Here is a 15148-nt window from a genome sequence, read left to right on the forward strand (position 1 = left end):
TTTAGTTGGGGGCTGAAGGTGACGGCTAGTGGCGTTCTGTTATTTTCTTTGTTAGGCTTGTCCTGTAGTAGGTGACTTCTGGGAACTCTTCTGGCTCTATCAATCTGTTTCTTCACTTCTGCAGGTGGGTATTGTAGTTGTAAGAATGCTTGATAGAGATCTTGTAGGCGTTTGTCTCTGTCTGAGGGGTTGGAGCAAATGCGGTTGTATTGCAGAGCTTGGCTGTAGACAATGGATCGTGTGGTGTGGTCAGGGTGAAAACTGGAGGCATGTAGGTAGGAATAGCGGTCAGTAGGTTTCCGGTATAGGGTGGTGTTTATGTGACCATGCTTTATTAGCACTGTAGTGTCCAGGAAGTGGATCTCTTGTGTGGACTGGACAAGGCTGAGGTTGATGGTGGGATGGAAATTGTTGAAATCATTGTGGAATTCCTCAAGTGCTTCTTTTCCATGGGTCCAGATGATGAAGATGTCATCAATATAGCGCAAGTAGAGTAGGGGTGTTAGGGGATGAGAGCTGAGGAAGCGTTGTTCTAAGTCAGCCATTTACAATATCCCCTACATTTTAGGCCATCTCCTCAGGATCTGAGAGGAACAAAAGTCTCTATTCGCTGAGGCCTCTGTGAGGCTGCACTCAATTCCTCTCCCCCTGGCACTGTGTTCGTGTGCTTCTTTATCCCACTAGGCTGACGGACTAATACACTCTTTATCTCACCCAGCCCACCAGCCTGATTATCTAATTACCTGAATCAGCTTTCTCTGAACTAACTGGTGTCCCAGGCTCACCTCCCCTAAGGAGGTATTGTTCACCCCAATAGGTCCAGTGTATTAGTAACTCAGGTGAAATGCAGGTGCTAATTCACATTACCCCTGAACCATTTCACTGTTCTGTTGCTGAAATAGGGTTGTGCTGATTTACACTCACATGATATGCAAAGATTTGCATACCCTCTTCAACGATGTCCATGCTGATAGTATTAGTTTAGTTCTAAAACAATACTTACTTGTTAAAATGCAAGGCATGTGTACAAAATCAGCATGCACAAAGTTTATTGGACATATCAGAAAGTGTATCACCTAGGAGCTGTTATTTCTTGCAGCCCAATTAATAAGTGTTAATATCTGTCCTCATTTTTCATCTGAAAGGTTTAAACTGCAAATCATGTTTGCCATTTCATTTTTATGTGGTTGGTATTGCAAGGTGCCGTCCTTGCAGGCAGAGTACAGGAAACAGGTGAAGGATTTGACACTGTCATTTTAGCTCAGACTTATATCTCTGAAGGAAAGCAATTTCCCTTTTTATTCAAAGCACACTTACAAGCAGTGCTGTATTTGTAAATACAGATGACCTCAAGAGTCATTGTCGGTCTCTATTTCAATAATGAGTTTTAAACCATCTGCTTTTACTCTGAACACCAGTGTAAATTAGAAGTCACACCTGGAGTCGGTGGGTCTGATTCTCCACTACCTTGCACCTATGAAGTCATTGATACCTGTATGTGTGTGAGATCATACCAGTCTGACTGGCACACATGTACATGATTATGCAAGGTGTGATGCAGTTGGGAACCAGGTCCAGTATTGTTGAACCCATCTTAAGTGAAATCAGAATTAGGCCCATTATTTTCATATTAATCACTCATCCTTGACAAGTGCCGGGAACCCAGAACTTCCTGACTTCAGTAGGACTTGTAGGAACTCAACATTTACATAGGACTTTACCCATTTAGCATCCCTTTTCCCTTCAGCAAACTGAAGGACAATCTGTCAAAGATCCCTCCATTACAGAGCACTAGAGGAGTCAGCTTTAAGAATCTTATGTTGTTCCACATTGAAAACCAATGTGAAACCCATTTTTAAACTGCTCACTGTGTAACTTTGATGGAGCTGGGAGAAGTGGAGAAAGTGTCTATCCTCTGGGAACAGAGTGATCTCAACCAAGAGCAGCTAGGGCAGTGTTAAACATAATCTCTCTACTTTCCCCTCCCTCTCCCACTTGCCTTCAGCATGTGAAGGGGGCGGTTTCTTTCTTTTTCCCCTCACCGCCATTCCACATGCTACACAGGGTGTGGGATGGGTCACATGCTGTATCTGAGCCTGGGCTCCAGAGCCTGTCTGACTTACCACTGCTGCCATTGGGCAGTGTGGGTAAAAGTGGTGCTGGGGCCAGGTGATTGGCTGGAGGTGCTAGAAGAGCTAGGTGGGGTTTTGCTACTATTTGTTGCTTAGGTGTGGTAGCTTTGTGAGCCACAAGTTGCACAACACATAGCAAGCAGCAGCAAGTCAGATCCCTGGTCAACAGATTGGGACTTGGGGGGCTTTCACTATGGCACTAAAAATAACCTTGTAGCCAGTGTAGCTTGGGCTGGAGCTTGGGCTCTGAAGTGAGGGGGGTTGTTCACTATTTTTTTGGCACTATAGTGAGAGCCCCATATACCCAAGTCTGTCTCTGAAACTCATGGCCATGAGCTGCCGGCTCCCTATGTATTGTGCAGGTCCCCTTATCTTCTCTCTCCTACCACCAGTAGGGGAGAGGAATGGGTTGGGACTTCCAGTCAGGGCAGGCCTGGCAGTGTAGAGCAATATGGCCTCTATACCCGCTGTCAGGTGTAAATTACCTGGTGCCATTGGTGCCCATTGAGTTCTGCACTGGAACAACCCTGCCAGGTAGTTAGGGATGGTTATTCTGGCTAATTTTGAATAGAGTTGCAGCCTCTGCATTTAATCATACCATAGTGTTCATGTCTGATTGTTTCTGTCAATGTTTTTCCTTCATTATAAAATGTGTAATGTGACCCTTCGCTGGGTTAAATGTGACACCTAAGAACAGTCATTTTCCCATTAATAAGCTGCCTAGTAAACTGGTACATGCTGTACAACAGAGTTCTGATAGCCTGTCTCAAACTGTGAACTTTTGCCTTGTGTACAATGTCAGCTCTTTTCACTTATAAATCATCCAGGGTCTGATGTACAGTAGCTTTGAAAGAAGTGTCATGATTCATATTTTAAGTACCAAGGTAAACCTGTCAGCAAATCAGCTGAGAAGTAAGATCCTCCCAGGGTTCAGTGTGGACAGAAAAAAATTGTGGGATCCGTGTTCTGATTATTGTATTTGCTAAGCAATTATTAACTATTTCTTGTGACACTAAATCCACATTTTGTTTAAACCACACAGTATAACACAAAGACATTCTAAACCCTCAAAATGGAAATGTTTTGACAATCTAACAAACTCCTAGATTACCTGTTCCAGCATTTTAAGGTAATTTTTTCAGTTCAATGGCCCCATGTATCAACTATGGTAATATTAAGAAAGTATGTGTTCTCTACATTTATTCTCCTGCAAGTTCTGTTTCCCAAGACATTAAAAAAATCTTTTATTTTACTTATTTCCACTCAGTAGCAGGCAAGAAAAAATTGTTTCCAGTTTCTTGATTGCCTCTAATTTTCAGACAAGCCCATGGGCTGACCTGCTAACTTACCCTCTATAGCACTGCCTTGATTTGCTTCACTTAGTGGAAAATTGATTTTTAAAAATGTAGTCAGAGAATGAGGCTGCAGCACAGTTGATGCAGGTCTGCCAGTTTCTGTCTGATTTTAATGTGGCTCTGCCAGAGTGCAGAGGTCGGCTTATTCAAATGTACTACTGGGGCTAAGTTTGAACATGGCTTTCAGATAATCTATCTAAAAGCACCGCAACATTGGTGGATTTTTTTTAATAAAAAATCCTGGACAATTGGACCTCCTGGGTGGAGCTGTGCAAATAACAGATATTTTCAGTTCAAAAATAAAATGGTTTCTGATCGACCCAATGCCATAATTTTACAGAATTTTCAGCAAATTGAAAAGTCACAAAAGAATTTCATTTTAGGTCAAACAAAAGGTTTCATTTAACCCAAAACTAAACATGTTGTTTTAAATTCAGGCATTTTTAACTTTTTTTTTTAAATAATGGCAAAGGGTCAGAGTCACAAGGGGACTTAGTCCCACCGACATTCACAACATAGCAAAATAGGTTATACCCAATAGCCCAGTGATGTTGGCATTCAGCTGAGATGTGGGAGACCCCAGTTTGAATCCCACTTTGGAACACGGAATTTAAACCTGTCTCCCCCTTGCTAGGTAAGTGCCCTAATCACTGAGCTAGAGAGTATTCTGGAGCAGGTGTCTCTCGTTCTCTCCTGTTGACACAGTTTTACTTTGTATAAATAATTCAGTATTCACTGGAACAGGGATTGGATCCGAGGAGTTCTTTCCCCACCTGGGCAAGTGTCCTAACCACCAGGCTACAGAGTCAATCTCAATGCCAACATGGATGCCAGTTGCACCTACTCCCCTTGTGAATTGATCCCCAGAATGAAAATGGTTCATTTCAGAAATGTTGTAACAAACAAACAGTTTTGACATTTTCTCCCTTTTTTTCCGCCAGCCAAAACAATTAGCCAAAACTGACATGAAGTTGCTCAATGTTTTGGTCAGCCTGAATCTGCATTTTTCTTTTAGAAAATTTCAGACAAAACCAAAAATTCACCAACTTCTACCCAGGGTTCTATTGTTGGCTCTGTCTCAGGCCTTCTGTGTGACTGTGGGCAAGTCACTATAATCTCCCTGCCCCCTGTCTTAAGTTTCCCTTTCTGTCCAAAGGGGATAAAATTCCTCCTTTGCAAAGTACAGTGAGATCTACGGATGGAAAGCATGATATGAGCACTAGATATTAATTATTACAATTACATTTAAAATTCAAACAATTAAGAATCTTTCAATTACTCAGCAATATCTTGCAACAAATGACCAAAACTAGAATTAGGTCTAAAATTGTTCTCTATCACCCATACTGAGGTTCACCTTCTTCCATGGCCTCTTTAACATCTTGTTTTTCTTATAGTAATCCCTCCCTTACTGATCTTCATTCAGGTCTCCACTATGGACAATGTCCCAAATTTTAATATATTAATCTTATTTATATTTTAGCAAGGGGCACGTTTGGGGTGCTTATTATCTTTTGGGGCTAGAATTGCCTATTTTGATATTACTTTATCTGGACGTTATAAACTGGTGTAATGGAATATTAAGTATAGATAATGTGGTGGGGGGTCTAAAATTACGCAGTCCCAGGAATCATACTGGGCACAGGAGACCAAGCCAGCAAATTATGGTGCAGGATAGAGGCTTGTATGTGGTTTTTGTTATTCTCCAGCTTTTGTCAGGAAAACTGTATTGAGCCCTAATCGTGCATACAATTATTCTGAAAGATGGGACCATATCCAAAGCCCATGGAACTCAATAATAGTCCCAGAGATTGACAGAAGCTAACAAATGAAGAAAATAATAGACTGTATTTGTTTATGGACACAATACATGGTTTGACACAAATGGGATGATTCTAGACAGTGAGCAATCTATTTATATATATTAGGTATATTTTGCTGTGCTGTAACAGATTGAGTGCTGCTATTTGTTATTTTAGATAAACTATGTTGCACTGAAAAATAATGTGTCAGAAAAATTAGAAAATATGAATCATTTTTACTTCAGGCTCCCTGATACAGTTCCTGTAATTAACTACAAAAAAAGATAGAATTTTAAAATCTATGTTTCTCATTTAATCTGAATTCATTGTGTTTCGAAAGAACATACAAGTATAAATGTAGTTCCTATTAGAAAATAACTCAGCAAAATACAAACCCATCTTCAGGCAACACAATGAAACACACAAGAAAAATGGATACACTATAGGTCACCTCCCTAGTGACAGACCATATCCTAAAATACTATGTCAAATGACCATCCATAGTGTTTAAATCCTTATAACAGAAAGAATTCAATGCAAAAGGGACAGTTAGATGACTGTATTTTAGAGCAAATGAATCATACCACATTATATTTCATGATGAGAATAACATTCCTTCCACTGATTCCTCTTCTTCCTATTACATTTTTGATCAACCAAACAATTTATTTTATAAGTGAGAACTCTAGGTTATGTTATTTTTTCTAAACCTATGTCTTCGTGTGGATTGCTCCATTAATTCCTATCTAAAATGTACTTTCTGTAATTATGCAAATATAATGCAAATGTAAAATTTACTTTCTGTAATATGCAAATGTAAGAATAAGATTTTACCACAGTAAACAAACTTATTGAAAGCCATCAAAAAATACCCCAGCAGGTATCTATTTAATAAAATGGCAAGTTACATTTGTTTCACCAGCTAATATCCACAAAGGTGTATATGCTGTAGAGCCCCAAATTGGCATACATTTTCACACAAGTAATCCTGCAGTTGCTATATAAAGGAAATAAAAATGAGGGTTGACTTTACATTTAGACTCCGATCCTGCAAGGACAAATGTGGAATATATGCCCAACAATCTGCAACATAGACTGCTTTTAGAATCTACAGATAAAACGTGCTATATACGAGTTAGGTATTATTATTATTCCATTTACAATTCAAAGAATTAAGAACATTTCTGGTACTTTGCAGCATCTTGCAACAAATGACAAAAACAGAGGGCAAAACTGTAATTGACACTAATTTTCAATGGCCTCCTAGAAACCACTGTAGGAGCTAAGAGTAGCTGGACTGCAGCAGTGATCTGACCACACTCCTTCCTCTGGCTACATGCGTATTATGCCCCTATATGCTAGGGCTGCAAGAGGGGCAGTATTCTGTCCCATAGGATGGCAGAAGTTGGGCACAGAAGGTTGATATGGTGTGTAAATCTTTAGAGTATGCAAAGGAAAGAAATACTAGGAAAAATATAACTCTACTAAAATATGACAGCAGTTTATATGTGGTCTATGGCTACAGCAGCAGACTAAAGATAAAGATCAGAGTACGTGTACTCACATAGGCAGTATAGCTAAGGATTTCTTCAGTAACCCAAGTCATTTTCATACTAAACTCCTAATAGTATGTTCAGGATAGTCAGTCTAACTAGGCAAATAGACTAACTGTCATTATTCTCAATAATAATAATAGTGACTATCAGGCCTGCTGTCATAATTAGTGTAGTTAGAACTTCCTCTGAAAAGTTTTATCTTTGAATTGCTTCCCTTTTGCTAAATCCTATACCGAGGTAAACAACATGCCAATGTGAATCCTTTTTCTCTGCAGATTGTCTAGTACATTAATTCTAACTCATAATACATTTGGAATGCTGTTTGCCAAAAAAAAACCAGCTTTTTTGTTGTTCCTGATGCCTTCTCATAGTAACGAGGTGCTCTCCAGTACATACAAGAGTAAAAAAGAAAAACCTGAATTCTAAATATCCGATTGGTTTATAAAATGTGTACACTGCAATAAAGTGCAGCCCAGGGAAGAAGAAACAACCTACAGATTTGGGTTGAAATTAAGGATGAAGTTTCTTGCAAAAGACAGTCAAATAAAAACTGCCAAGAAAGTTCCTGTCCCCTCAATACATTATGTATTGAGGTTCTGGCTCGAAGATCAAGGCCAGCTCTAGGTTTTTTGCCACCCCAAGCAAAAAATTTGCCACCCCAAGCTCCGAGAGCGCAACCGCCCAAGCAAAAAAAGGGGGGGAAAAGGACGGCCGGAATGATGCCGCCGCCTTTGGAACTGTGCTGCCCCAAGTACGTGCTCGCGTTGCGGGTGCCTAGAGCCGGTCCTGTCCAAGACCACTCCCAAAGCCCACAACAAATGACTTACAAAAGCTCATGTCTCTTGTATGCTCTCACAACAGAGTAATTACCTGCATCTGAGCCCCTATTGACTGGGCTCAGTGACAGACTTTTCACTGAGGGCACACATTTTTCGTAGCTTCTCAGCTCGGTAGACACTTTTAGTAGCTCCCTACTGAACATTGCATGGGGACTATACACTTCAGCATATTATGCACTGATAGAAAAATTATTCTGTGGCAATTATCAGAGTGACAATTGTACATCTTTATTGGGTTGCGAAGTATTGATAATCTTTACTATGTTTTTCTCTTACCCTATAATTGTGAGAGAGATACAGTAAAATATACAAGAATTCTGAAAGCACCTATAAACATATAAGGGCAAATCCTGCTATCTTTTACTCAGTTAAAAATTTCCATTGAACTCATCATTTTTATTTATAATTTTTTTACAGTAATACAGATTCCCTGATTTGAAGATCTAATTTTAGGTGTGATAGGATGAGTGGGATTAACAAAAACTAAGGAACAGATGGGTTGAGAAAGGACATGGGTTATAGCAATGAGATCACATGATTAGATCATTTTGATCAAAAGTAATTGAAAATAGAATAGTGATTCATAGACTCACCTCTTATGGGTATCAAAGCCAACATGAGTCTTAAAGCTTTGAGTGATTTGAATGAAGAGAAGTTAGTGACTTTGCAGGTCACAGGGAGGGAATTAGTTGACAGCTTCCCTGAAGAACTAAGAAGTTCTGAATTTAATCCATAGCATATAATTTGATGGGATCAAGAAATTTAAAGTATTACATTGTGATGAGAATAAACTGCTGTCAATTATACAGGAATCATTTCTGATTATTTTCTTTGACAGAATAACATTACCACCTCATGATAATGATTTGATTCTGGGCAGGAATAACTGTGCCATTTAGATTGCATTTCATTAGTATATCATTTAGATCAGCTTGAAGTTGGTCAGTTCAATTAAATGAGAAATTGTCCCTAAAGTGAATTTGCATTCCAAAGTCTTCTTGTCAAAGGAAATCTCCTTATAGACAAGAGCCTACCACCTCATCAGTGACTGGGAGACTTGGCCTTCATTTTGCAGAAGCCATTGAGGCACTCATTTAGCTGAAAAAGTCTTTGGTATTTATTAGCACTTGACCATTTTTTTCCCATCCGGGTTATTATAACCACTGAACAAGTGCCTGAGGTTAGTGGGAAAACAGCAGCTTCCTCTTTATGCAGGTTAGGGTCTGAATTTCCCACAACATCCATCCTTGTGTGTTTGTGTGAAAACTGCGAAAGTGTTCTACCTTATGAAATTGTTCTTGGCACTGATCCCAGATGTTGAGTTAATATATTCAGTGTTTTCATTTGTTGCACTCTCCTTTACTGTTTTCTTCTATGGAAAGATTGCTATATGTATGACAGAACTTTCAATGCCTGAACATGACTCAGAGCAATGCATGTTATCTCATTAGTACTCATTTTAGCTTTTTTGTTGCTGAGCTTCTTTTCACTTTTGGTTGGTGGTCCTCTATATTTAGGGATGAAGTTGGATCCAACAGATGCTCTGTAAGCCAGTCAGTTGCAGTTTTAAAATGCTTAAAGCTAAAACACCATATTGATTTTCAAATTGTAGCATTCAAGACAGGGCATTGTTTGTGTAAAATAATTCCCAACGTTAAAGATTTCATAGATTTGGAAGAATTTTTTTTTCCTTCTCCAAAACCTGCAGCACAGTGTTGCCTAACTTAAAAGCTAAGAGTACTGAAATATTCACTCTGCACTGCCTCCTGAAGGCTTAGGAATAGATATGGTATCATTCATAATATCACATAGGAACCCATAAACTGAAAGTATCATGGAGATTGCACTCAAGTAAAATAAGGAGGGTTTGTGATGTCTTATAGGTTTAGCTTTTGTATGCTGCAAAATGTGAGTGGCATAGAATGGCACGTCAACATAGGAAAATTGAGAAGCAGGCCCTTCATTTAACATTTGTTGTTAACGTGTTAAATGTGCCCTACTGTCTCAGGGAAAGTATACCCTGTCATTCCTTAGGGTGTCAAGTCCCACAGACCGCTCCTCCTCTCAGGGCATTATGTCCTAATGGCCCAAGACAATGGGACCACCCTTCAGCGCAGGGTGGTACAGACTAATGGCCAGAGTCAATGGGACTGTCTGCCTCTGCGCAGGGCAGCGTGGCTGACTGGACTCCATGGAGAGTAATAAGAGTAATATCTGATCTCCAGGCTCGAAGTTATGTAGCTTGGCCCCTCTGTTGTACTGTCACTCTTGCGTACATTGTGCCTGTTGTAGGTTCTCTTGGGCGAAGGTCCCCAGCATTTGGAGCCATTCGCACAGTTGCAATACATAGCAGGCCAACCCTGTGACCCATGTTTCTTGTTCCTCCCAGTCTCCCTTAGGAAGTCAAGGATACTCCTGGGCTCCCTCCTGTAGAGGAGCTCAAAGGGGAAGAAACCCGGGGATGCTTGCTGTATTTCCCATACTGTGAACAAAATTGCTGGTAATAATATGTCCCTGTGCTGGGGGTCATCTCCCACAAATTTTCTTAGCATTATCTTCAGGATTCTGTTGAACCTTTCCACCAGCCCATCCATCTGGGGTTGTACACTGAGGTCTTCAGGGCCCGAAAGTTCACAAGGCAACATAATTTGGCCATTGGTGCCCTGGTCTGTCACTGAGGTTCCGTTCATCCATGTGGGGACCCAGAGTATTTCCGGGCCCCTCTTCCTGGCCTGGGGACCTGCCACCCACACCCAGCCATGAACGGGCATTCTTGTCAGAAATGTCTCTCTTGCCCACACTCATAACAATGGTCCAGGGCCCCTCTGGCCAGCAAGTCCATTTTCATTGATGTGGATCCTTCCAGTTAGTGTTCTTCCCTCTGGGTCAGGGCCCACCCAGCCAGTCTTCCCCAGTTAGCAGGCTCTATGGGGGTGGGAGGGTCTCTGGCCACCTGCCTCGGCTTGGCTGGGGACTGATTCAGTATTGGCTGCCCAGGCCTTCTGGCTTACAGGGTCACTGCTCCAACCCTTTGGCAGCCAAGTAATCCTCCATCAGCATGACGTCCTCCACAAGAGTTGCCAGCCGCTGTTGCTGCACCCATTCCTTCCCCGCATCATGAGGAATTGGGTAAACTATTCTAGGGCTACCTCTCAACCACTTGGACTCCAGTCGGCATCTCCAGTTCCAGCCATCACCAACAACAGTCCTGGAGACGATGGGCTACCGCCCTCGGTCTGGCCCCAGGTGGGTATTGTTCCTGGTGAAAGCGTCAGTGGTATGTAGCCCAGTGGAACCAGACCCAGTTGTGGAACCAGGAACAAAGCCAGCATGGTTTGGAGGGATCCTGCTGACTCAGTGCAGATACACTCATGCTGGTAGGGCCCTTTTCTGTACCTTTTCCCATTCCAAAACATCTTTTTTGAGATGGGGCAACAGACCTGCATGCAGTATTCAAGATGTGGCTGTATCATGGATTTGTAAAGAGGCAATATGATATTTTCTGTCTTATTATCTATCCCTTTCTTAATGATTCCCAACATTCTGTTCTCTTTTTTGACTGCCGCTGCACTTTGAGTGGACGTTTTCAGAGAACTATCCACAATCACTCAGAGATCTTATTCTTGTGTGGTAACAGCTAATTTAGACTCCATCATTTTATATGTATAGTTGGGATGATATTTTCCAGTGTGCATTACTTTGCATTTATCAACATTGAATTTCGTCTGCCATTTTGTTGCCCAGTCATCCAGTTTTGTGAGAACTTTAAACTTACGTTTAAATGATCTCCTGAATGGAGGTGGACTTGTATGCCCATAAGCTTTCCTGAATTTGGACCTTACATTCTGATTCATACTCACATTGTATAATACTTTGCTCATACTGAATGGTCCCATTAATTTCACTTGAAGTAGTTGCAGAATAAATTGCTATCAATTTAACTAACAAATTTATATGAAGAACATTTTCTGAGTAAATATTTTCCAGCAGAAAATGCTATTTCATCAACAGGAACATTTTGTGAAAATGTGTTGATTTGAACAAAACTGCATCTTGAGAAAAAAATACAATGGCCTGTAGCAGAGCACAGCATGGTCCCCTTGGCTCCTGCCTCTACTATATTCACAAAGTCACCCTGAGGTTAGTAACCACTGGTGCAATTTATTCACAGACTTGTTCCCACCACCATTTCTTCATATACAGTTGGCCCTTCACTGTCTGCATGCAGGAGGGACATGCTACCTCCCTGCTTTCATCCCTACTTTTTCCCTTTCTTTCTACTCCCCCGCTGGCTTCCTTCCTCTGAGGCTTTTATACAGGCCCAGGCTAATTAGGTGGCAGCTGTCTCTGCTTTCCCAATTAGGACCAGGTTACCTCCAGCCAGGGAGCTGGTTACCTCCAGCCTAAATAGGAGCTGGTATGACAGAGGGCTGAATCAGCAACCCTTTGCCCAGCACCCTGTCATAGGGCCATTTGGATACTCTCAATATAGGACTTTTTCAGAATGGAACATTTTGATTTTTTTAGTTTGAAATGACTTATTTCCATTTTTATTTTACATAATATAAAATTAAAATTGGAACAAAACAGTTTGATTTTATCTAAACAAAAAGTTTAGATAACCACTGGGCTATCTAATCTCTTTCAAAAACTTCATAGGAACAGATACATTTTGATGAAACAACATATTTTGACAAAATTTCATTTTGACTAGTTAGAATAGTTCCTGTTCTTTTTTGATAACTCCAAGTAAGTCTGTCCTGGTTGTTTTTCAGGTATTCTCCTTGTTAGCTCTATTTCTCTTAACCTTATTTGTGAACTTTTTTTCTACTTCTCTTGAGTTTCCTCATGTGCCATCATTTTTTCACTAGCTCTTCAGCTGCTTCTTTCTTTTGGAGAATCATCTTGCATGTTAGAATGTAAGAGCTCTATCCCAAGTGACCCAAGGATAGTTTTTCTTTCTTGGGGATCTGCTTCAGTATAATACTGATTCTGCAAGCTGAATGAGAATTTAAAGGGAGATTCTCAGCAATAGAAAATTTCAGGGTTTTTTAAAATGCTGTTGGAATCTCACCCAGCACTCTTCTCCTTTTTAAAGATAGGGCAGAAAGATCATGAAAAAAACGAAGTTTTTTTGTGACTTTGGAGTATGAATTTTGCTTTGGCTTTCTTCATACTCAAATCTTTTATAATATAATAGTGGCACTTCACAATAAAATCTGAGTCTGTGATCAACACTGAATGGGAAGAACAGAGTCTTATATACACTATTTTCACTTTTACCCTTGATTTTAGTGAGGGGATGTACATAGAGTCAGCTTTCCTTTTCAGGATTATCAGATACCCGCTTAATTTTGATCATCTTTCTTTTCTCTTTTTTCCAGACTGCCCTTTTTGAGCTGCAATTCTCCTTTAGCATTTTCATGTGATACAGCAGCTTGTCCTTTTTCTGTCTTTCTAGCACATTAAGTATCTCACAAATCTGCATATTCTTTGTTCAGTAGGGTAAATAAATCAGTTATCAGGGCCTTGAATTGTGAAAGTAATTCCTTAATATCAGCTTTAGTAATCATCTGTGTCATTGACCCATCATATCATACTTGCTAGAGCTCTCCTCATGGTGATAGCCTGGATCACTCCTTTTTGTACAATACTCTTTCAGTCTTGGGGATATCCATTAATAGCACCCCATATTCTGCTTTTGGTGAGAGTTTAAGCAAGTTTGTGGGGTTGATGGAGGCAAGTTTTGTGTACTAGCCAGTCTTCAGGACATGTTGATGTATAATATATCAGTTTCTTCTAGCACCTCCTCTTTTGACACCTCAGTTTCTGACAGTGCCTTATCTCATCCTCTTTATTACCTGCAAAGAGAAAACATCTCCCCAACATCCTCTGTACTGAAGACTGAGGAAAAGTAATTAGCTTCTCTACAATGTCTTTATCCGTCTCAGTTGCTTGCTTTAATTTCCTAAAAGTGCAGCAGATCCATCAATTCTCTCATGCGCCTCTTCTTTCTTACGTGCTTAAGCAATTTCTTGTTACCGGAGCAGTAGGTTTGTATAATTTTTGGTGAATGGGTCCAAGTCCTGCCCCCCACCTCGCCCAGTAAGCTGATATATATTTTCATTCAATAATGTAAAAATGGACTGTAAACAGTAAGCGTTTAACAGTTTCCCAATATTGCCCAATATCACTATCGTAAGAAAAATTTAACTAAGAATATCAACTTTATTAATGCTCTTTTGAATATTGCACTATTGATCCAAGCACTCTTGGATCAATAACTCACAAAAGCAAATATGTTCTAAAATTCAAACAAAATGTAGCCCCTTCTTTTGTGACGTTCTTCACGAGGCAGCAGACACTTTTTGTTGTTGTTCGGTGGGGGATGCAGTGCCCTTTGCCCACCATGGGGCAGGAGCGGTGACTGTGGGTGGACGGGGAGGAAGGGTATCACAACACTCGCCCAAACCCCAGCTGCTCAGGTCCAGACTCCAGGAAGCCCCCTTGGTGTCGGAGTCATCTCCCGGTGGGTGCCGGGGGGGGACACTGCCATCACTTGGGCGCCTCCTCCCTCCGCAGGCGCAGCAGCTGCCTGAGCTGCCCGATGAAGCACAGTGCGGAGACCCAGCCCTGAACATTGCTGGAGTCAGGCCCCTGTGGCCTGAATATTGCTGGAGCACAGGCACCATGGCCCCATGTAACTTGCCGCCCCTGCTTGTTACTCTTTTTTCGGTTGATAGCCAAAAATCTTAGCCCTCCTGTTTTATATCTTACCTGCCATTATTTGTGTTTTGTTCTAGAGACTTCATATGAGCTGGATTTCCCTTATTGTTTGGTATCTATTTTGCTGTATAAAAATAGAAAATATTCTCTTTGTGAAGAAGAGAAGTCTTCCTTTGAAAATGTGTCTGATATTGTGCCAAGAACTATATTCAAAGCTATTAGGAAAATGGAAAATAAAATTGATTTCTTTACTGTAAGAGTTACTAGAATAAGGGTGTAAATAGACTCTCTGCAGGGGCAAGTAAATAATAATGTATCTTTCATTCAGATGGTTGCCACTAAAGCAGACTGTGATGCTTATGAAATGGAATGGATCCGTGCAGCCAGGGCACGTCATTGAAAGCTTCCTGCAGTGAAGCCAGTATATGATAGGTAATTGCCATGTTAGAAAGAGGAAGTAAGATAATATAGAAGGGAACATTTCTTCAGTAAAGATTTGATAAAGCAATCAATTAGAGATCTAACAGAGACTTTTACTATCCATGAACCTCTTTGCAGAGTTGTTACACCGTTGATGTACTGCAAGAATAATAAATATGTAGTCTTAGAGCCTGATGCCATTCCCTCACAGGCACCAGCTTTCCCCAGTGGTGCTCAGCCCCCACGGAACCCCAGGCCCATCCCTCACTCTCCACCTCTTCCCCCAAGCCCTCCCCCACCCTGGCTCCACACCTCCTC

The sequence above is a fragment of the Caretta caretta genome, chromosome 5 (genome assembly GCF_965140235.1).
Source record: "Caretta caretta isolate rCarCar2 chromosome 5, rCarCar1.hap1, whole genome shotgun sequence".
Lineage (NCBI taxonomy): Eukaryota > Metazoa > Chordata > Testudines > Cheloniidae > Caretta > Caretta caretta.